We start from the raw sequence: 23,883 nt of genomic DNA on the forward strand, positions 1-23,883 counted from the left end.
GAGAATGAAAAAGACAAAGGATGACAGAATAAATTATTTTTAAAAATTTGCTTCAAAATTTGTTCCTTGAAGTGGTCTAAAATAGTGATTACTGAGTTAAAGAGAAACCAGTATAAATATAAAAATTGATATAATATCAGTCTCGGTTGCAGCAAACATAGGTGATTTGTCTCATTTTATCTTAAGATAATATTTAGATAAATGCATCTAAGGTTGTGTCTGGTATAGAAAGTACTTGGCTAATATTTGTTGAAACTGGGAACGCCAAAGAACTATAAAATTTATACACATTTTAAAATTTTAATGTTGTAATTAGAAATGACTGAGGCCATTTTAAGGTCAGCAAAATATTATGCTGATAATTTTTCCATAAGCTGTCAATGTAGAAAAGTGATGAAGATAATTTTAAATTTATACTCGTTCTATAATTTAAAGCCTAATAATGAAAGCTTTACATGACCCAAATAATCCAATCATTACCTATTAAATGGCTTTGTGTTTGTTTACATGTGAATTTTTACACTAATATATAAGTATATGCATACTTTATCCATATTTATATATAAATATTATCAATATATTATATATTCCTAAATATATATAAATAAGTAAACCTTGTATGTAGTAATAGTTTTAGACTCAAGAAATCTAAGAGGCTAACTTGGTAATCTTCTCTGGAATTTTCTATTAAAGACAGACAACATAAGTCTGGCTTGACATTTTCTTTTACTCACTAAAGAGAAAAAAAAAAGTTTCCAAGTTCCTAGCAAGTTATATAAAAAGTACAATTTATAGTAGCCACTATCCTACAATATGTGGTGTACCTCTGTTGCATGTAGCTTAAGGTTATACTGAGATTATTTTAACATTTATTTTGGTTTACTTTTGGAAATATTTTTCTCAACTGCTCTAGTTTCAAATATGTCAACTAAGTGATCAAAGTGCTTGTAATTTGATGCGACTTATATTATTTTTTCTCTGATACAATTATGTATAATTTTACATATAAAATGTCCTATATTTTTAAACCTGTTGAAAGTATGTTTGTTCAGAATCTTTAACAACTTTACCAAATTACTATTTGTACACATTTAGATATAATTTGCTGTCTAACTGAATATGCTAAATACTTTAGGAATTAATTCAGCATAGCAGACAGTATTCTACGATGGTCCCATTATCTGGGCCAGTAGCATTATGTCTTGTATAACCCTCTCCCTTTGAGTGCGGGAGGAAATCATAACTTGCTTATAACCAATAGACTAAGGCGAAGGTGATAGAGTATCAATCCTGTGCTTACGTTGCAATACAGAAGTAAGGTTTTATCTTGCTAGTATACATAGCTTCTCCTGGTGGGCCTTGAAAAAGCAAACAATCATGTTGTAAACTGCTTATGAAGAGGTCATGTGGCAGAAGGAACTAAGGGGAGTCGCTAATGCCTTTAGCAAGTTTCAGCCGAGAGTCGTTAAGCCTGGCGTGGTGCCTCGGTCCGGGCGCCGCGGCTCACGCCTGTAATCCCAGAATTTTGAGAGTCCGAGGCGGGCGGATCACGAGGTGAGGAGTTGGAGACCATCCTGGCCAACATGGTGAAACCCCATCTCTACTAAAAAAAAAAAAAAAAAAAAAAAAAAAAAAGTCAGGTGTGGTGGCGGGCGCCTATAATCCTAGCTACTCAGGCTGAGGCAGGAGAATTGCTCCAACCCGGGAGGAAAAGGTTGCAGTGAATGAGCAGAGATCGCGCCACTGCACAGGAGCCTAGGTGACAGAGCAAGACTCCATCTCAGGAAAAAAAAAAAAAAAAAAATACAAACCACAGCCTTCAGTCATGTAGTCATAACCAAATGACTTTTTTTCCCAAACAACCTGAATTCTTCCCCAGCTGAGCCTCGAGAAGAGAACTCAGACCAGCCAATACCTTGATTAGAGCCTGTAAGACTCTGACCTGGACCTCTGACTCACACTGTTTGAGATAATAAATGTGTGTTGCTTCAAGCTACTAAAATTGGGATAATTTGTTATACAACAATACAATACTAATACATACGGCATATAAGAACTGGAACTGTGAAGAGGTAGTGTATGTAGTTTTTTTTTTTTTTTTTTTTTTTTTTTTTCTTTTCTATTTTGTAAAGTCTAAATTTTTCTCCTTTGGAAAATACCAGAAATATCCCCAAGTATAAAATAGTTTTAAACAGTAAATATGTTAAATTAAAAAAAAGTATTTTACAAATGTTATCTGTACTTCTCTTTAGTTTTATTTTCCAGGTTTCAAATAATTTTAGATTATATGAAATACTCAAATAATTTGACTTTATAATATAATCTCACTCAAGCATAGAAATAGTCCCTATTTGAAAGCCCGACAGAAATGCATATAAATAAGTTTCTTGCTCTAAATTTAATACTCTTTAAGAATTATATTTTAAAAAATGATGTGAACAGTTCAACATCTTTACATATTTTACTAAATCACATTGTATGTTTATTATACAACTATAATTTTATGAAATTAGTTATTTCTTGAAGCATTGCCCTTAAGCTACTGTATTATATCCCAAATTGCTTTTCTCAAATAATATCCTGCCTGTTGGAAACTCAGCAGAGACAAGTATTAAATAAAGATTATATTGTTCCTTATCCCTCGAATTGTCACTATAAAACAGGTAAGTACTAGGGTTAAAAACAAAAAGTGAAAGTAGATATTGCTGGCAAGAAACTAAATTAACTATGTCTACCTTGAATTCTGACAATAAAAGGGTATCAGAATAAAAAATAAAGCTATGCAACATGAAATCATGACAAAGACTTATTGGTGTAAATACAGATGACTCTCCAGTTGCCAAGTCCCTGGTTGAGGTCTTATTGTGATTATACCCAACAGCTTTGAATCTCAACTCTAAATGACTGCTGACAATAAGTGCTCTAGAATGACTTGATCCCAGGCAACTTGGTGAGACACTGCTTGTAATGAGCAAGGCTATTTTGATAATACTGCAGAAGCTTTCCTTCAGTAAAGCTTTAATCTGGGTTTTAAAAAATGCCTTCTCTACCTCTCTTTACTTTGCAGTTCCTATTGACTCAAGGACTCGGCCCTCATCCTGGAAGGATAGACAAAATCCTCTTATGTCTTCCTTTCTCAAAGACATATATTTGAGAATAATATATGAGTTAGTATTGGTTTGCTGTATTTAACCTGATACTTTGAAATGTTCCCTACCAAAACACTGGAGTCAAATGCCTATAAGAAATATTACATTTAGTTAATATATAAATTTGCCAGAGTAAGACAATGGCATAAACAGTATTCTCTTGCTGGTGAGAGAATTAGCTTTGCACTCTAGCAAACTCTGAATATATATATACATATATATATGTGTGTGTGTGTGTGTGTGTGTGTGTGTATATATATATATATATATATGCTGTTAAAACAAGTCAAAATTCCAAAAAAATTAAACACAGAAAAAGAAACTTTGTATCTTTGACTAGATATTTGCTTTTTATTGTTCATTAAATACCAGTGCACAGATGAACTGGCATGAACACAAATGTTTATGGTAATCTTCACAGCTGTGTGTAGGATGCAGCTAATTTTTGGCATATAGTAGAGCATTATGTGTTTCTATATCATTGCTTTGTGGAATGTAAAAAATACATTTTTTAATGAAAAATACAAAATTCTAATACAATTAGATGAAGATTTAGAATAACACATAGAATATATATTTGTGCACCAACATGAACAAACAAATATCTGTTAAACATATTCAATCTTTTTTTTTAGTTTTGGAAAGGGAGGCGAATGACAAGAAGATGGTGCTAAAAAGGAATTTAAGAAATAAAAATCCATGAAAACAGACATAAGGGAAAGATTCAGTATGGTCTCTGCAATAATCAACAATTTATATTCATCATTTCATTGTCAGTATTTAAGAATATGAACATATTTGAATGCAGTTATTAACAGGAAATGTATATTATTTGTCTTCAACTTTAAAAATTTGACAGATTATTTATTACCACTTTTTAATATATTTCATAATTAGTACTTAAAGAGCTAGATAACTATCCTTAACGTTATGTAATGAAAGGTATATATCCATTTTTCTATTGTTGATAGATTTAATGATTCCTTTTTAAACTGTATTATATAACTTTTAAATTTTTTTAAATAAAATTCTAATCATCAATGTTTAAATGTTTTAAATGTTTATGTTTTCAATGTTCAAAATCTTTCTAAAGCACCTAATACAACTCTTTCCACCTTAAAGTAAACTAAACCTAATTTCATGTATCTATGATTGACAGTTATGATTTAAAGAGCAACTCTTGTGTATCAGACTTTGTGGTAGGCAGTTTACATTTCCTCTGTCGTGTAACTGACCACTCTGTATAAGCAGTGTGTCTAGTCACATGCACCTCTGTGAATTTTAGAGAAAGCGTCTTTAGACAAATCAATACTAGACGGCATGGTGTTGCCTTTGTGGAAAGAAAAAAAAGGTGCTCCTTCCTCAGACACACCCCTAAGCCAGAGCACAAAGGTTCACAAGCTAACCACAGGGCGCTTCAGCCCACTCCTCCCCAGGCACCTTCACCCAGGACCTTGATTTAAGGTGGTAAAATGGAAGTTCAGAAAGTTAAGCATCTTAAACCAGATTTTTACAAATATATTAAAATTAGAAACTATCTGCCAAAAAATAGGTATTTTGTTAAAGAAAATATACACATATACATACAATGAAACATCAATGATAATTTAAACCTATATGTGTTTATAGAAGTGAATGTTCATGATATATTTTAAGAGAAAAAAGGCAGTTAAATGTCATATTTAGAGTAGGATTCAAGTGGACTTTACAATGCAGGAGAGGGGCGAGAATATTACACAGTATTTTTTTTTCAAAGAAATTATCATCTCTAGTAGTAAATATTTCAGTGACTCCATTTTGCTTACTGTGTTTTCAAACTGGTTAAAACTTAACCTTTATTCATCTTGCAGTAAATATTGCATTTTTCACATTTCATTAAATACGTTTTTCTGAAAACTAGATATTATAATTTAGTTTTGAAAAATGAAAATCAGCTGTTGTCATTGACAAGTGTTCAGTTAATAATAATTGCTCAGAGACGATGAGGAAGAGATAATATTTTCTGTTTTCTAGCTGTATTTCTGATGCGTCATCAAAGTTATAATTGAACATTACCAGGAATGAGGCTGAATAGTCATTAGTAAAAATAACTACACTTAATAATTCTTATGGTTACTGAAACAATCTTGTAATACCAGCTGTTCTGTTTAACAAATATCAATATATGGATTGTTCCACACGTGAAACATTTAGTGAAATGACCAAAAAATATCTTCTCATGCAAAATATGCACATTGTTTAAACGTGGATCAATAAAGTTATCTTTATTAACACATCAATTTTAAAATCTAAAAATATCAGTTATAACAACTGTATGTGTTCACTTATTACAAGTCCTCATTGACTCCCACTGATCTGTGGTTTTAAGGAAGCAAGTAATTTAGTTTGTTTCAGTGTTACATAAAATAAAAACAAATGGGTTCAACTTGAGGCTCGAGGTATTCATCTATAATTATCTGATTTATTTCTTAAAGATTTTTCCCTCCCTCTGGAAAACTGAGCCTGCAAGATAAGTCCATTTTGTTTTAAATGAGATGTTATTTTCTGCAAATGTTTGTGTATAAATATTGCAACGTATCTGTAGGGATGGTGTGATTTTTCTTCTTAAATAGAGTTAATGTAGCGTCCTAGTAAATAATCCACATGGTTCATTAAAAAAACGTGTTCTGGGGGATTTTTGTCTGTGATACTCTTCACCTGTTATTTTCAACCAGCCTCAGTCTATTTTCTCTGTCACAATCATTACTAAAATATCTTCTTAAATGCTCGTTTCTAGATCCCTCCTTCTAATATGCTCAGGTGAATACATGGGTGAAATTTAATATGGAATTGAAATAAATACTATGCAAGATAGATTCCTTTAGAAATGTTTCTCTGATTTATATGACATAATTGTATTTTACTAGTTTACCAGTCCATCTGTAAAACTTTGTTTTGGAGATTTCATATATTACAATGTTTAAGAAATATGCTATAATTTTTTTATAGTATATTTCTTCATGATACCCTTATATAGTACTAGCCACATGTGTCTGTAAAAATCTAAAGACTATTTTTGACTCCTATAGAATGTGTGAAGTTGTGAAATTTTTGTTTTGTTTTGTTTTTATGCCCCAAAGATGTGGAGGGCTTGCTATAAGAGGGTAGATTTAATGAGAGAGAGAGAGAGAAAGAGAGAGGGAGAGAGAAAGAAGCTTAAGAGATTATTTTGTCTTGTCAACGATATTGTTATTGAATGTAAGCTGCTAAACTTCTTAGCGCCAAAGAAGTAACAAACAGTAAAAAAAACTACACAAAACAGAACAGAGAATCAGACAGGCTGACGAACACAGTACAATAAAGCAGCCAGTACCGATGATCAGTGGACATCAATTTGTCTTTTGGGCTGTAGCACCTGCTACTAATTGGTGCAAAGAGCTCACCAGTCAGTGTGTGGTTTAGCGCACTCAGCTGTCTCCTGTATGTGCTGCGAGAAGCAAGATAGCTAATTGCTGTTGCTTCAGTGCCAGTGAAATCAACGTGCTGAGCTAATAGCGACAGATAGAGGGCAGACAGATTCCTGCGAGCAGCTTAGAGTTAGTTGCTTGTGATAACTAAGGCAGGTGGCATACATTCTCAGAACGTGGAGAATGATGGTATGCTTTCTGAGTTAACATGTTGAAGTGTTTCGCTTTTTTTAAAAAAAATGTCTAGTAACATTTTCTTGATGATATGAGAGTGGATATCAATGCCTCACAGAAACAAGAGGTGGAACATGTGAATGAATCGTCTTGGAATTAGATTATGAGCATTGGTTCTTTTTAAAGGGATGTGCAAGAGGCAGCCTTGGCAAGAAAACTTGCTGCATAATCTTACGTGGACTAAAGATGAAACTTTAAACCGCAAGTAAGTTCTTCCCCGGCCCTTCTCTTATTTTTTTCAAATTTAAGGCAGCAGTGAACCACAGAGAAAGTTAAGATATTCTTTCAGTACAATGAGCTCTGTCATGATGCTACTTTCTGTCATGCTTGTTGAAAGAATAGAATAGTAATGATGTGTAAGTAATTATTTGCTGGAAGAGTGAACACAACTGCCTGTCCTTTTATTCTTCCTGATTACTGTCTGGTATTGTAATTTTGTTTAGATGACAATGTAATCTTTACAAAGACAGAAGCTTTTGAATTATAACTCTGGTTTGTTATTTGAAAGAATTTTTAGTCCTCAACCACTTTTTCTACTTCCTTCAACCTGACAAAATATAGAAAAATGGCATCAGAATTGACATTTTGTGTATGTGCAAATATTGATGATTTGTTTTGTGAGTGGTTGTTGCTGGAGGTTATAGTTGGTAGTTGAGTTAAAGTAGCTAATTCTGCATCACAATGAACAGTATTTTTTATATTTTTTGTGAGTGTACTGATATTTTTACTACAGATGTTTTAGTTTACTAGAATATCTACCTCTTTTGTAAGTATCTGGGAGCATTAACCATTTAGAATTTGAATCTAGGTCGACTTTATCCTTCTAATACAGAATTAATGCTAGATAGTATTAACACCTTTCTCACTTTGTGATGTGGCCTTTACTTTAAAAAATATACTTTGGTAGCTGTAGAGAAGGTGGGCCCTGAATAACAAGTTTCACGTTCAGTCTGTTGGTACTCCGTGTCTCTAGTACGCACAGACGGCCATCGATTTGATGGACTTGTAGCACGTATGCAGAAAGCCATTGTTAACTAGAGTATAATACCATGGCCTCCTGTAAGGTTAACTCCAAGTCATACTCATTTGCTTTCACAAAAGAGCCAATTGTCAAATCTAGTAACCAGATACTTAAGTTATTATGTTGCTTAACGTTAGAGAAACAAATAATCTGTAAAAGAGGCATATTTTGAGCATAAAATGCTTGCTGTGGTTTGCACAGCAAGTATGAAGCTTTTTTGTATCTGCTCATGTGAACTATTTTTTTTCACGGAAAATTGGCTTTACTATTAGTTTCTTTAGTTTGCTTAAGTTGTGGCTAAGTGTGAGTGAGTGAATGTATCTGCACATGTGTGTCTTCAAGTTTCAGCAACTTGATCCCCTTGACTGTGGACTCATTCTCCTATGAAATAAAAGTGCTATTTAATGGGTGCCCAATTCCACTGAGTGGTGACCTCCTAACCCCTCAGCTGTTGCAATTATGTGCTGAGCAGGAAACTTGAATCCCTACAACTTTGCCCCCCAAATTACCCTTAAATGTAATCATTAAGGGACCTGAACAGGTCAGAGTTAGTTTGTGCTACCCAAGTGTCAGAAACTTCTCTGGAAAATTATGGCATGAAGTTTTGAATATTATTCACAAAAAATATTTAAACACTTCATTCTCTAGGAAATTTTTAAAAATATAGTATATCCACTGATAATATTTGATAAGTATCTGAGCTATAAATTAGTTTTTAAAAAACACTAATAACTATACTTTAAAAAAAAACTCAGTGAAAGATGTATGTCCATTACAACTTTGCTCTTAATTTGTTAACGTTTAAATTTTGCATAGTATGTGTTGTATCCTTTTATCATACAACTTTAACAGCAGATAAGCAGACATAAATTGTTTTTTATGCCACTTGCAAAAATTCTGCAGTATTTGTTTCAGAGCTTATGTTTGAAATTAAAGGCAAAAGGTAATTATTATTTTTTATCGAAGGAAATCACTATTATTCAAGCAAATACATGTTGAGGAATTAATGATTCCTTTGGATTATCACTTTATCACGAGGACTTTTACTCCCTAGACAAATTATGAGCCTTCTCAATAATAGTAAAATGTAAAACCAAAAATTATAAAGTAATTCCCTAATTGTGACCCCTTTATTGGGTAGGTGAGTGTACTCCCCCTTTCTGTAAATGTGCAGATACAATTTCAGACTATAGGATTTTTTTTCCTACTTAAATGGTGTAAAACAATAGGTTTTCATAAACCAGCTGTTGTATCAACTTTTTCCTAACACAGAAGCCTCCCTTATATATTTACATTTTATTGTATCCCTAACGATGGGAGAAATACATGGTTTTAAGTTTCACTGAGGATCTCAACCCTTGGAAAAGTTAGCAGAAATAATAATCTAAACAAAGATACCACACCACTTCATAAATTGATCATGTTTATTATCTAAAAGTTTAATTTTACTTTGGACTCTATTTTAAGAGTGGGTTTTGGTCATAGTCATTTTGTTTGTATTTTTCCATTTTTTAAAAGAGTTCTTAGTATCGGGATCACTTGTGAACTAGAACAATTTTGTCATTCTATGTATCTGTGGTTTTCACATGCAAAGTAAGACTATACAATTATAAAATTGAAAAGAATGTTTTACTTCTCAGGGATGGCATCCAAAAACTATTTTTGTTACTCTCAACTAAAACTTTGTTTGAGGTTTGATACGTTTTCTTTTGTAATGAGATGTTGTTGTTGTTGTTGTTGTTAACACTAGAGTATGACAGAATGTGGATTCAAAACTAACAGTGACCTGGGGGGTGTCATTTATTAGTTTTAGACTCAAATATCACCAAGTTGCATCTAAGGGTATTGGAAGGAAGTATGGCAACTCATTAGTGCTCATAGTCAATTTCGAGTGAGGAAAAAAAAAAAAAGCTAATGTGAATAATTTAAGACCAGATTATTTTCTCTTGATAGAGTCGCTATATAAATTCCAGAGGTGTAAATCACTCAGAAATTGTAACATTTATTTAAATTGGATACTGGAAGCACTTAGGTTGAAATGGTGACAAGAACTGAGAATACACCCAGAGATTCCAAATACACATGTTAATTTGTTACATGTATGGATGGCAGGGGCAGAGTGGGAGGTAATTTTTAATGTGAGAGTGACTAGCTTGACCTTAAAGTACAATTTCCAACTGTGATGTATAAACTGAAGTGAGAGACTTGGAAAAATATGCAGACAAATGTGACTTAGTCTCAGCCTAAAAGTCAGTCACATTGAGTAAGATGGACACATACACCCTGCCCCACCCCCACACACACACATCACATGTGTGTGCTATTTATTAATATAAGGAGCATAGAAACATCATATTCTGGCCCAAGGACAACAATTATTTTCCTTGAGGTCCTCAGCATACCCCCTAAACATTTGTTCCTCAGTGTCCACATTTAAAATACACAACTCGTAAATGAAGCCAGGAAAATGAATAAGAAAACTGTAAATTGCTAAATAATTTAAAATACAAATAATTGTTTTAATCTTGTACCAATTACTTCCTAATATGATCGTGTGTGTGTGTGTGTGTGTGTGTGTGTGTGTGTGTGTATCAACAATAACAGCAACAAAATAATTGCCACCTAAAGAGTAAAAGTTTCTGAGCACTGTAATAGACAAATTCTTTTACATCATAAGTTGTTTAAAGGTTGCACTCACCCTTAAATATCAGATCATGGCTATTGAAGCTATAAATGTAAGAGGCAAAAGCAGTCATTATTTCAAGAAACTAAAGAAAATGAAGCATTTCTTTCCTTCAAGTTGGTAAATGGAAAAGTTCAAAGCTTGTTTATTGTGCTCCTTGATGGATAAGAAATTGATAGGAGGTGTAACTTTCTCTATGGCTTTTAGAGTGTAAGCATTCTCAGGCCATGGCAGATGTGTAGTTCTCATTTCTTTGAAAAGTCATTCATTCTCATGCCTAGTGAAAGGGCGAGTTTCCGATAGAATTAAGCACTGTTTCCTGACTGGGGGAGGACAGCGGTGTGTGCGATGAAGTGCATCATTCAAAAGGAAGCCCAGCTAATGAATGCTCTCCCTGTTGTTTTCATGGAGGTGTCAGAATGAGCCTTTTCTGATTCTGCATCACTGAATCCTTATGGAAATGCAAATTGTTTATCCAAGGACAGTGACTTTTCTTTTTGCTTTATCATTTAAGGGACTTATTTCTTCAACTTTGCAGCACGCCTCTGGAATCCAGAGAAGGATCATTAAAACTAGAAGAGAGGATTTTACTACTTTAGAACCTTACATCTCTGTCTCAGAGACAGACAGACACAGATAAGTCACAGAGAGATATTCACAGAGATACAAACTCAAAGAGAGATACAGGGATAGTCACACAAAGAAAACGAGAGAGACTCACAAGGGAAAATATAATGAAAGTTAGAGACAGTCAAAGATAAGAAAAAGAGAAAGGGAACAGAAAGAGAAACTGAGATATACAGTTAGAAAAGAACAGAAAGAAAGAGAAGTGGAGATAGGGTCAGAGAGAGAGAAAGGTAGAAGCAGAGTGACAGGGAAAACACAGGGTCAAGAAAGACAGAAATAGATTGCCAGAAAGACAAATAATAAACAAAATGAAACAAACAAAGAGATAGGGAAAGGGATATAAAGATAGAAAGTCTGAGACAGAGAGAGATAGAAAGGGAGACTGAGACAGGCATACATACCGATAATAGGAAGGTTGATATATAGATATAGATACCTAGATGATAGATAGATAGATAGATAGATAGATAGATAGATAGATAGATAGATAGATAGATAGATAGACAGACAGACAGACAGACAGATAGATAATATAGAAAGACAGAGAGAGAGTCTGTGATCTAAGCATGGAGAATGAAATCGGATGTGTATATGTAAGAGAGAGGCTGTGAGGTGGGTCTTCTAGTTTCAATAGAGAATTGACAGTAAAATAAGAATACAGAACCAGATGGAATTGAGCTTTAATTCTATTCCACTCCCTTACCAGCAAGGATCAAGTTGTTTAACTTCTCTGAGCCTTGGTTTCTGTCTGTAAAGGGTGATAAAAGGATATAATTCACATATGTAAAGTACACAAGCACAGAACCTGAAACCAAGGTATATTTCAGTAAATGGAGATTGATATTTATCATTATCGTTGACATCAACATAATTATTTAGGTATAATTCTTGAAAGCAAAAACATTGGTGTCAGAGGTCAAGGCATCAGAGGTCAAGTTAAATCCTTGTTTCAACCCTTATTCTGCATAGAATAGAGTAAGTAATTTAATATGGATAAGCTATAGTTGCATCACCTGGAAAACTCAGGTATTTTCTATCTCATAGTCTTGCTCTCTTAATTAAATGAAAAAGCATATTTCATTTGAGGCTTTGCACATTGTATTTTAGTAATTCCACTAACTAGTTCAGTGTCCAGAATTTAGTAAGTACTCTATAAATATTTAATGAAAGAATACATATTTGCTCTGAATATTAGTTTCCATAGAGTATGGGAAAGTTGAAATGATGTTTTGGTTTTTTAATATGAAACACTGCAATGAAACAATCAATTTCCTCCTGTCTGCTCTGCAGAGAATGGTGGTATTGATTTGCAGAATTGCTAGAAAAGATGTCTCCCTACTGTCCATCCTACTTTCTTAAAGCCAACTGAAATAATCGTTTTGAGAATGGACGTTTATCTTTTCCTGGTGGTGACTTGGTCATTTTTATTTAATTGCTTAATATAAGGACTGGTTGTGGAAGAGAGAGGTGGTAGGAATTTTTAAAAAGTAAGTGAATGTTTATAGTAAGATGAGTGAAGATCAAATAGGGACAAGGAAAAGTGGACAATTAAGTTAGAAAAAAAACATAAAACTGAGAAGTGTGGAGAATTTTAAATGAGACACATATAGTTTTTCTGAATTTCAAGAAAAGATGGGAGAAAATGTCATTATAAAGAATGTGTATGATTTGTAAGTGAAAATGTACAATATGAAAGCACTAAGGCTACCCCTAGCTATAAAGCAGATTATGAGAAAATAAAGCAATTTGCCAGAAAGTAAAGTACTCAAATTTTGATTTTCAATTTTATGTTATGTTAAAAATTTGAACTTTAACAATTTTTGAATTTTACGATTCAGAAATCTTTTTACTAAACATGTTATTACTGATGTTTGACTATATTTTTAAAAAGCAATCTAAGAATGAATGCAAGAGTTTTTGGTTTGAATGTTTATTTTCCTTCTTTCTTTGATGTGTTGTTGAATGTATCTTATAAATGATAGAAGAAAAAATATTTAGTGTATACTGTGTGCCAAGAGCTATGAATGGTGATTTTAAGTATGCCATCCATTTAACCTCTACCAGGTAGGTACAGATTTCACCTCTGTGGTTAATTTTACTTCCAAATATGTGTGCATGAATCCCTTCATTTAAGAGGTGTTGAAAGTTTGTTAACCTTACATTCCATCTGATATGGTAAGCATGAAATAAAATATTCCATTTTGGAACATTAGCTATAGTTACATTGGTGTGCTAATATTTTTCAAAAAATGATAGCAAACATTTCATGCACCTTTACAAAGTTTATTGAAAAATTTCCATTCAGGATATACTGAGTTTTGCATAGCATACATTATATGAATTCTTATTTTGTATTTGTAAATCAGGGTTAAGGATAGAATAATAGTCAACTGAGCTTCAGATAATGAGGTTTCATTGTGAGAAATAAGGTTTTCTCAAATAATTTTCTAGGAGATGGTAACTTGAATGGAAGATATTGTGTAATTGAGAAAATGCCAAAGCAAAGAGCATTGCTGTGTGTTTATGAAATAAAATGCATGTTTAGTAAATAGTTGCCATTTTGATGTAGATTTATATTTCCTTTAAGATATAGATATATAGCTATGTATATATATCATATATAGATATATATATCTTATATCATATATATAGATAGATACATATAGCTATATAGATATAGATAGATATAGCTATATATCTATATCTTAAAGGAAATATATATATATATATATATCTCAAAGCAGTTTCTTAGAATTCATGATTATTTTAATCAAAGAAATAGCTGTGGATTGTTTTTAAAAAAGAACATTAAATTGTGAGTATAATGGAAAAAAAAAAAAAAAAACACGTTCCTGCCCCTTTAGTCAAGTTTTCATATACAAGTTTGTTAAACCCTTTTTTGTGATGTTTCTTATTTTATGTATTCATATATTTTTAAATAACATGCTTATGATGTTATCTTTTGATTTACCGATTCAAGATATTGTTTCTTCCTATTAGACTACTTAACATTTGGTTATTTTATACCATCAGCACGTTTTTTTATCCCACCCCAAGTTCTAAGCACAGATATATATATGTGTGTGTATATATATATACACATACACACACACATATATATACACACACACACATACACATATATATGTGTATATATATGTGTGTATATATATATATAAATAAATTATGGCTACTTTACTACAATATGCAAAAATAGATTGTGTTTTTCCCCATTTTTTTCTATTATTAATTAATGCCTTTTTCAGCTTACTTTGCTGAACCTGTATCTTTAATTTTTTTTTTTTTTTGAGACATTCCACAGATCATGACAGTCATTAAATTTTTCTATGTCTTCAAAAATGCTGGCCACTAAATTCCATGAGTTTTCAGAGTGGCAGTCCTCCTTTCAATGGTTTTAAGACCCAGACTTATACTGCCTCATTGCCTCTGGGTGGGTGTATACAATCAACTTCCCTCTTGTATCCTAGGGTCAACAGAGATATACAATGTTGCTAACATTGTATAGTGATCCTTGACAAAGTCCTCTCTGTAGTAAGTATATATAAGCGTAAATCATGATGTGTATAAATGTGTTGCTTGACTTAGGCTTTTCTTAGAAATGTTCAGTGCTGCTTTTTAATTGGTTGTTAAAATAGTCTTGTTGCATTTTATGCTCGCTGCTGACTATAATTTTAGAGTTTTGCTACGATTTTAGAGAGTCGACTTGCAATGCTCTTTTCTGCAGAATGGGAGTGGAGGCTCAGCTACTCAATATCCCTGACACCAAGGGTGCGGATAAAGCGCAGTGCTAACTAGCCTAGACTTGCAACATAGTTTTCAGTCTCATTGATGCCCAGGGCGGGATGAAGGTTCAGTTCCACTGAGCCCACTGACATTGAGTGGTGGTGGTGACGTGGAATAGTGGAGCGAAACCTACAATTGACAAGGTCATCCTCATATTGCCTCCTTAATTAAGTCAGCTTGGTAGTGGGTAGGAATAGAGGCTCACCTAGTTCACTTGGTGGTTCAGGTGGAGGACTGTGCTAACAGCATGATATGGATAGAAGCTGGGAGTGGGGGACTCAGTACATCCTCCTTCTTTCTGGTAGTGAATGAGATATAAGATCTCATCCTGCTAGTGCGCAACCTGGCTATATTACTGTATTTGCCAGGGTTCTCTCTAGAGATACAGAATGAATAGAAAATTAGACAGATGATAAATAGGTTACTTATTTGTCTATCTGTAGATAGATAGACAAGAAGTCCCTAGGTCTGCAGTCAGCAAGCTGGAGATACAGGAAAACTGATGGTATTGATCCAGTCTGAGTTTAAGTCTGATGGTAAGAGACTCATGTCCCAGTTTGAGGACAGGTAGGGAGGGTAACTTTTGTTCTGTTCGGGCTTTCAGTGGTTTAGATAAAGTCCATCCACACTTGGGTTGTCAATGTGCTTTACTGGGTTTAACAATTCAAATGTTAATGTCATTCACAAACACCTTTACGGACACACCCAGAATAATGTTTAACCAAGTATTTGGGTATCTTATCGCCCAGTCAAGTTAGCACATAAAACCATTCATCACAACTCCCTGAGTAGGTGAATTTAGTGGCAGTTACCTGCTTTCTCAGAAACAAGGTTGTCATTTGTGAAAAATCAGCTCCCTACATTGCTGAAGCCACTAGTGCGGTGGAGATGGGGCAATTTTTCCCCTTGGTATTTGGCTGGAGTAGGCAAGTATTGCCCAAAACTTTGTCGGTTTTTAGGCCACCCTTTTCCTGGTCCTTTGGTTAGAGTAAATATGTTTTTCTCAGAGCTTTTTGGGCCTGCATCTGTTTGCCATTCCATGTTGGAGCCCTGTCCCAGATTATGGGCCAGAATAAGGAAACCTAGAGGGCTCAGTGCCATGTTGTTGTTGGCCCTTAGGTCTCTAGCCAGTCCACCTTCTTCTTTCTACTTCTCAGGGTCATTCTATGCTCATTAATTATGTTGTGTACAGGGTTTTTGTGTTGTAACAAGGGGGGCTTCTTAATGAAATCAGAAGTCTTCCTAATGCACATTGTAAAGATGCTACTCTACCTGCTCTGTGGAAATAGTCAATAGGTAGATGAGAGCAGAAATGAGAAATTAAGGGGCCAAAGCAATAATTTAGGCACAAATAAATGGTGGCTCAGCCTGAGGTATTAGCAGTGAGGTGGTCAGAAGTGGTTTTGATTCTGAATACATTTTAAAGATAGAATCAACATAATGTATTCAGATGGCTTAAATGTGAGATATGAAGTAAAGAGAGAGATTGGATGACTTCAAGATTTTTAGAATTGTTACTGAGATGGGAAGACTAATATGAACTTAGAAAGGCAAATTAAGATTTCATTTTTAAACATGTTATGTTTGAGATGAGTATAATGCATACAAATTAGATAACCCTGCAAGTTTAGAGCTCAGAGGAGAAGTTGGGCTGGATATAAATTTTAAGAAAAGAAAAGATCTCTGGACCTTAAATTTTAAGAAAAGAAGAGGTCAAGATTTCTAAGGGACCATGATTCTATAAAGGATTAGATTCACAAGTTTGAATTCAACTTCAAACTCAGTGACCCATTAAGTGAATTATTAATGCAATTCCACTTTCTGTACTGTAATCGTGCTTCTACCTTTACTATTTTTTCCTGAGATGTTCCATGCCAATTGTCACCAATGACTTGTTAAATTCAGTGGAAGATTTGACCTATCTGGATTAGTTGATATTGCTGAGTATTACCTCATATTTCCTTTATTTTAAGAAGAGAAGAGCTCTGGGCCCTTGAAAGCTTGTAAGGATCAATTGTATCAAATACCATTAATGATTCCAGAAAGACAGGAACTGATAGTTACCGGTTTCAAAAATGGAGGTCATTAGTAAACACGAGAAGCAGTTCAGATGCTGTGTTAGGATTGAAATAGAATTGGTCTAGGAGTATTTTGAGTATTTTGGTTATTGTTATTGTTATTATTTTTGTTTGTGGGTCTTAATATTTTTCTCTCAAGATCTCATTCTTATTCTAAGTCATTTGCTTTTTTAAAATTATATTTTCTTATCTTTGTGAGGATATTTACTATAATCATATTTATTTTAAAGCGGTTTTATTTGGCTACCCCGTTATTATTTCCTCTCCCCATTCCCACCTTTTATTTTTTTATTCTAGTTTATTTTCCATTTTGGGGGTTTCAGGTTTTATTCAAAGAGACTGATTAATCCTGCTTCTCCATTCACATTAAATTATTAGTTGAGTATACAGGTCATGGAAACACATGTATCTTCACGTGTAATTGTTTAATGTTTATTATTTTTCACGTAACTCTCTGTGGGTGGATTTTACGTCAACAGGATCTTGGGGGTGGGGGAATGATCTGCAACACGTGGCTTCCAAGCTTGCCCTGAGGGTTTCTTACCCTAGACAACTTTTTTTGGGGAAAAAAATAAGCATCCTGCAAAGAAGGTTTCATGAATAAAGATAGTATGGGATGTGGCATATGAGACTTCTCACTTGCCTTTGTCCAGAACTTAGTCACATGGCCAAGCTTAACTATTGGGAAGCTGAGACAAGTACTTTTGCTATGTTTCTAAAAGATAAGGGAAATACATATACATATTTTAACATATATATATAGGTGTATATATGTGTAAATATATACACATTTAAAAAAATATATGTGTGTGTGGATTTTTATTAGATAGCTGTCAGTGTCACTAGTAGCTGGGCACTGAAATGTTCTTTGGAAATCTGTGTGTGAGCAGAGCTTGTCAGCAGGTGGACATTCCTGTTTTCAAGCAAAGAGTCGACCTTACTTTCTTTGACTTAAAGTCTGGTGGCTCTCTGACAATTTCTTCAGAAAAAAATCTCTTAGTTATGGGGAAGTAGAAAGCTTAGGGGAAAATTGCTCAGAACTTGGGGAAGGATCCCTCTAATTTACCTATACCTTTATTTAATATTTTAACTGACACCACTACTCTTTCTTGATTTTCATTCTACCCTTATTTATTAAGTTTGTCATATTTTCTCCAGAGTCAATTTGATAGTATATGTTATCCATACTCACCCAATTTTGTCATTTGCAATGTGATTTTTTTTGTATTCTGCTTTAAATAATTATGACCTTCCATCTAGTTTCAAACGTTAAGAAACTTGCTGAATCACATCTTTGCTTTTATCACTTTTCTTTCCTGTGGTTTAATACTTTTTACAAATTTTAAACTGAGCTATGTGGAAGAAAATAAGTACTTTGGTCAATCTGAAATCTTAAACTCACACATTTGCACTTCAAATTTAAGAAAAGGTGATTTGTGGGATGATTGATTTATAAATAGTTGCATTTAAACATGAATTTAAACATCAATATGCTTACTGAATATGTTAATGTCAGGGTATCATAAATATACCAATTTTCACTGTAAAATAGTGATTATGATTGTTGCTAAGGAAACGTTTGGTTTTTAACCAAAGTATATGTTAATTGCTTGTCAGTAATTTATATTTGTAGCTACTAAGTCACTCAAGCCTCTGTCTTTTGCTTAAAGCACACACACACTCATCTCCGCTGCAGTGCAATTTAATATTGAACATAGATGTTGAGGACATAGCAGGAGGAAAGAATAAGCTGTTAGACAACTCATCAGGAAATTCTCTCTCCTGCAGCTTCTCAGCAAGTCATAGGGTGAAAATTTAACAAGGGACAAAATAGAAACAAGATTTTTGGATAACTTATAACATTCACACAGAGTATGTCTTTAAGGATTTTTGTTTTTGTATTTGCTTTGGTGTTGGTCATACCAAAGACATTCTTATAAATGTTACAATATATCTTGGTTGTCAAATGAATTTTAAATATGAATGTTTTGGAAGTCATTCACTGTGTTAGATGTACTTATGCTTTCTCATAGAAAAAAATCAGCCACAATTCCTGAGACATTCAATGTGACCCCTTATCCTGTATAGTTAGTATTATTCTCATGGGGAATATAAATATCTTCTTTGAAAGTTTCATATAGGAAATGACCAAGTTTCTAGGAGACCTTGATTCTATAAAGAATTAGATTCAAAAGTTTGAAATCAACTTCAAACTCAATGACCCATTGAGTGCATTATTAATGCAGTTCCACTCTCTACTGCAATCTTGCTTCCACCTTTACTATTTTTCTGAGATGCCTCATACCAGTAGTCACCAATGACTTCCTAAATTCAATGGAAGATTTGACCCGTCTGCATTACTTGATATTGCTGACTCTTCCCTCATCTTAGAATCTCTCCTCTCTCTTCTTTTACATAGCCTAACTTACACCTTTTGTTTATTTTTTGTTTATAATTATTTCTATTTTAAATCTTGTTACTGAAGACAGATTTTAAGTTTACTTTCAAGCTGTTCTTATTTTATGTGTATCTCACATGTTAATGTTCTCAGATGTACTTTCTTTTTTTTTTCCACTCCAGCCTTCAGTATTACTTCTGATTTATTTTATCTACTGTTAAATTCTTAACTAATTTCTGTATACAGATGGTAGTTAAAATTAGAATATAAAGTATAATAAAAAGAGAAACAAAAAATTATCTCTGACATCTCCAAATTTTATTCCGTAACTCAGACCTGCATAACCAACTGTCTCGTGGAACTTTCCTTTGGATATCCCATAATTATTTCAAATTCATAAGGTGTGAAACTAAGTTCATGATCTCTTCTCCATCCCTGCTTCCTAACCTCTAATTTTTCTTCCTTATAATCTTATTTCATCGACTAATAACAATTAATATCATATTACAAGCTTGAAACCTGTATATCAGCCTTGTTTTCTCCCTGTTGGTTTCTGCTCATATTTCAAATGCTATATTTTTTCCCTGTTAATTATATCCCCTTAATAGCTTTAGAGTCAAACCTTCTTCCCATATTTTCCTTAAAGTTCTCATTATTTTTCACGTGATTCTCACCCTTCCTGTTTTTTGTTTCTCCCCTTCCTGTGCCTCTCTTCTTTCTTCCTCTGTTTTCTCTACAGAGCTGCCAGTCTTATGATGTCATTGCCTTGCTAAGATATTCCAACTTTTCTCATGCTCTTTCTTCATGCTCTCTCAGATACTCTCTTTCTGCCTAAATACGTTTATTCAAAAGAGAAGATAAGTAAATTTATTGTTCTAACGAATTGAAAGCGTGGTGATATGTAACTGGCTTGCTACAAGCATAGCTGAACTTAAGGCTCAAACATGAATTTGGGATGTATCTCTCCATTGGCTTTGTTAGTTGAATCTGTCCTCAAATCTATATGTTGGCTATCAGCAGCTTTGAGCCCTGAGGTTCATGCCCTGATGATTAAACTGAAAATCTCTGTTTACCTGAATGGTTATCTGCCCTATGAGGGGAAGGTGAAAAGTCTCTACTGGCTCATCCTGTCATGTTCTGCACTCTTGATTCCTGGAGAAGAGTCATTTTTAGATAATATAGAGGTAGTGTGACTTGCCTTGCAGAAGAGAATACTTAAGAGTAACTGAAGTGAGAAACATTGCCATAGCCTCTTACATTGAATCAAATTGTTTAGAATTTTGACACTATTGTTGACTATCACATAATGATATATAAAATCTTAGACATATTTTCTAAAAAGTCAAGTGCAAAAGTTGAAAAATACATGCTTTTAGATAAAGGATTGTATCATGTATTTTATATATTTATTTGTGTAACAGTCACAAAGCATATATTATGATGATTTTTGTAAAAATTATTTTTTTTCCTTTGTATCTTTATGTAGAATATTTTGGAAACCTTTTAAATGTTGGCCTATATTTATACCCTACTTTTAGCACATATTTGTCAACCATTCTTTAGGACTTTTTCCACATTTTTATAGATAATTAATGAACCAATTAACTGCATGATGTGATTCACATGTAAAGCAAGATCAAGTTTTTTAGAATCAAAATTGGCATTCTATCTAAAGATGATATCTTCAAAGTTAGATGATTTAAGGCCATGAATTTTGTAGGATAATCTTCTAGGTTAGACAAGTAAAACCTAGAACAAACAAATCTAGAGATATTATATAGAAATATAAATATCTTTACATAGTTAACTTTTGAGGAAATTAGCAAAGAAAATTGCAATGGGTACAAATTATAAAATAAAAATTGTAATGATAATATGAAGACCTGCCATACCCTATTTGATTTTATTCTCATTATTATAAAACACTATAAATTGTTATCTTAGTAACAGAAACAGATTGATAAGAAGAATACCTAAAGTCACATATTAAAGACTAAATGATAAACAACTATGGTTTGTCATTTCATTGTATTGACATAAATTCAAAGATGTATAAAATCCTATTCCACAAAGCATACCCTTCATTTAAAATTCTGCTTTAATAAAAACGTATCTTTCTTATGACTATATTCCCAACAGTACTGACCTGCATGGTGCCAACAAATGTTTATTAAATGAATAAATCAGATTTGTTTCTCAAAACAGCTGTTTCTTGTGAATAATCTGTGCTTCATGTCTTTGATTTCTATAAACAGAGCATTATCATGGATACTTGAAAAATAACTTGCCTGAATTGTCCGAAAAAAATATTTTGGGGACGATTGTGTCTATGTTTTTATCTGTTATTTTGGAAAAGTCTTGTATATGAAATATCTTCTTCTAGAAGCTCTAACTTTAACTGGTGGAGTAGAGTGAAGTAATAGAACGATGTGCCTGTTCTTGCTGATTACAATGTCATATGTGATTCATTCAAAAGCTACATTCGAGACTTTATGGACTCCTCAGATGATATTATCCTCTTAAAATATTTCCTAGCATTGATATATAGATGAGAGCATGACTGCTATGCTCTCAACAACCTGCCAGTTTTGTGTCATACATTCTAAAAGCACAGAATTATAACTGATGGTGATTATGGTACTTTCACTTTCAGTAATTGCACCAATCAGTACAATTTCTTATATTACTATACCTGGAGAAGTATAAGTGCGTATTATATCATAAATGTGGACACTCAATACATGTATTGAATGAAAAAAATATAGAATCCAAAATAAACACTTCAGTCTATAGCTCTAGGAACTCAATAAATTATTTATTAAAAAGGAAACCTTTAGCAGCGTATCAGGGAGAAGGGGGAGCTGATGGCGATCCCTGGGACTTCCCTGAGGTGCTCCATCCATAGATGGAGATTAAGATATAAATGAGGATTTAGAGTCAAGCATAGGATGCCTTTTAAAAACTGTGTGTCTCTGAAGAGACAGATGAAGGTAAATCTTAACTCTGATGGCAGAATTTAAGATTTATCCAGGGAAATTCATGCTTTTTTCCCCTTGTCTCAGCCTAAGTTTACAAAGAATTAGAATAGAAGGTCTTGAAATCTGAACAGCCATTTGTATTCATGTTGTTACCCAAGGTTATTGTACAAAGGAATTTTGAGATTCTGCATCAAAGGTTGAAGAATGCTGGAAAATCAGCACTCCCTCGGGAACGTTAATTAATTCAGATCAAAAGGGGATCCAGGACACTCATCAAATCTGTGCAAGAAATAACTCTATAGGTTGTTTCTTAAATAGTCTCTCAGGAATTGTATACATAACGCTTCTTAAGTATTACCCTACTTGGGAGTTAATTAGAGGGCTAAAATATGAAGCTTAAGAAAGGAGGAGGGGATTGTGAAAGAAAAATGAAATACATTTTATTCTAGTATTAATTCTGAGGTATGCAGCTAGGTAGAAAATAAGGGGAAAAAAATGTTGAGGCAGGCTCTATGCTTCTATGTATCCAAAAGAAAAAATTGAACAGTTATTTATTTATTTTTTTTTTTTTTTTTTTTTTTTTTTTTTTTGAGACGGAGTCTCGCTCTGTCGCCCAGGCTGGAGTGCAGTGGCCGGATCTCAGCTCACTGCAAGCTCCGCCTCCCGGGTTCACGCCATTCTCCTGCCTCCGCCTCCCGAGTAGCTGGGACTACAGGCGCCCGCCACCTCGCCCGGCTAGTTTTTGTATTTTTTAGTAGAGACGGGGTTTCACCGTGTTAACCAGGATGGTCTCGATCTCCTGACCTCGTGATCCGCCCGTCTCGGCCTCCCAAAGTGCTGGGATTACAGGCTTGAGCCACCGCGCCCGGTCTGAACAGTTATTTATTTATTTTTTTTGACCACCAAAAGTTTGAGAACAAGAAGTTATTTTCCAAGAAGAATGAAAAAGAAAGGCATTTTTATAAAATGGAACTGACTTTACGCTGCCTTTCCTTTTTGTGTTTTACCTGCTCTGTATCATCTTCTGACCTGATATTTGGGTCATATCGGGTAGATGAACTCTGTGTTCGGTTCTGAAATGCAGGCCCACTTCCTACCTCGGTCAGGGATGTCTTGGGGCTTAGAGAAGGACTGATGACTGACATGATAGAAATGAAGCCATTAATGGCTTCAGTATGCAATGCGGGTTGGGAGCTGGGTGAAGTCGGAGTTAGAAAAAATTAAATATATAAAAATAATTCATTCACATAGATTCATCTTCAGATTATTTAAGACCAAAACCAGCATGTATAAAGATATAAACAAAATAAAAAGCAGTAACATATTATATGATTATTCAGAGTTATACAAATATATATTGCCTTTTTCCCAGTATTTATGTTCCCCTTCGGATCATAGCACCACAATTTTCCTTGGATTACATTTTTCCCCATCGCTAATTCTACTTTTGCATGATTTCACGATG

At 33.6% G+C, this 23,883-nt stretch overlaps 1 protein-coding gene across 3 annotated transcripts in view; it reads left to right on the top strand.

The window, feature by feature from the left end:
- The window catches only part of PCDH15 (protocadherin related 15), a 1,784,920-nt gene that overhangs the window by 789,219 nt on the left and 971,818 nt on the right, over window positions 1–23,883 (top strand). Inside the window, exon 1 of one of the 3 annotated variants that reach the window (XM_050805156.1) lies at window positions 6,604–7,034. The exons of 1 other annotated variant lie outside the window; for it this stretch is intronic. The gene's annotated coding sequence lies outside the window, so the exon portion shown is untranslated. Of the gene's footprint in view, window positions 1–6,603; window positions 7,035–23,883 lie in introns of those variants that run through there. One more of the 3 variants, XM_050805157.1, reaches the window with a different exon arrangement.

Source organism: Macaca thibetana, chromosome 9 (assembly GCF_024542745.1).
Source record: "Macaca thibetana thibetana isolate TM-01 chromosome 9, ASM2454274v1, whole genome shotgun sequence".
NCBI lineage: Eukaryota > Metazoa > Chordata > Mammalia > Primates > Cercopithecidae > Macaca > Macaca thibetana.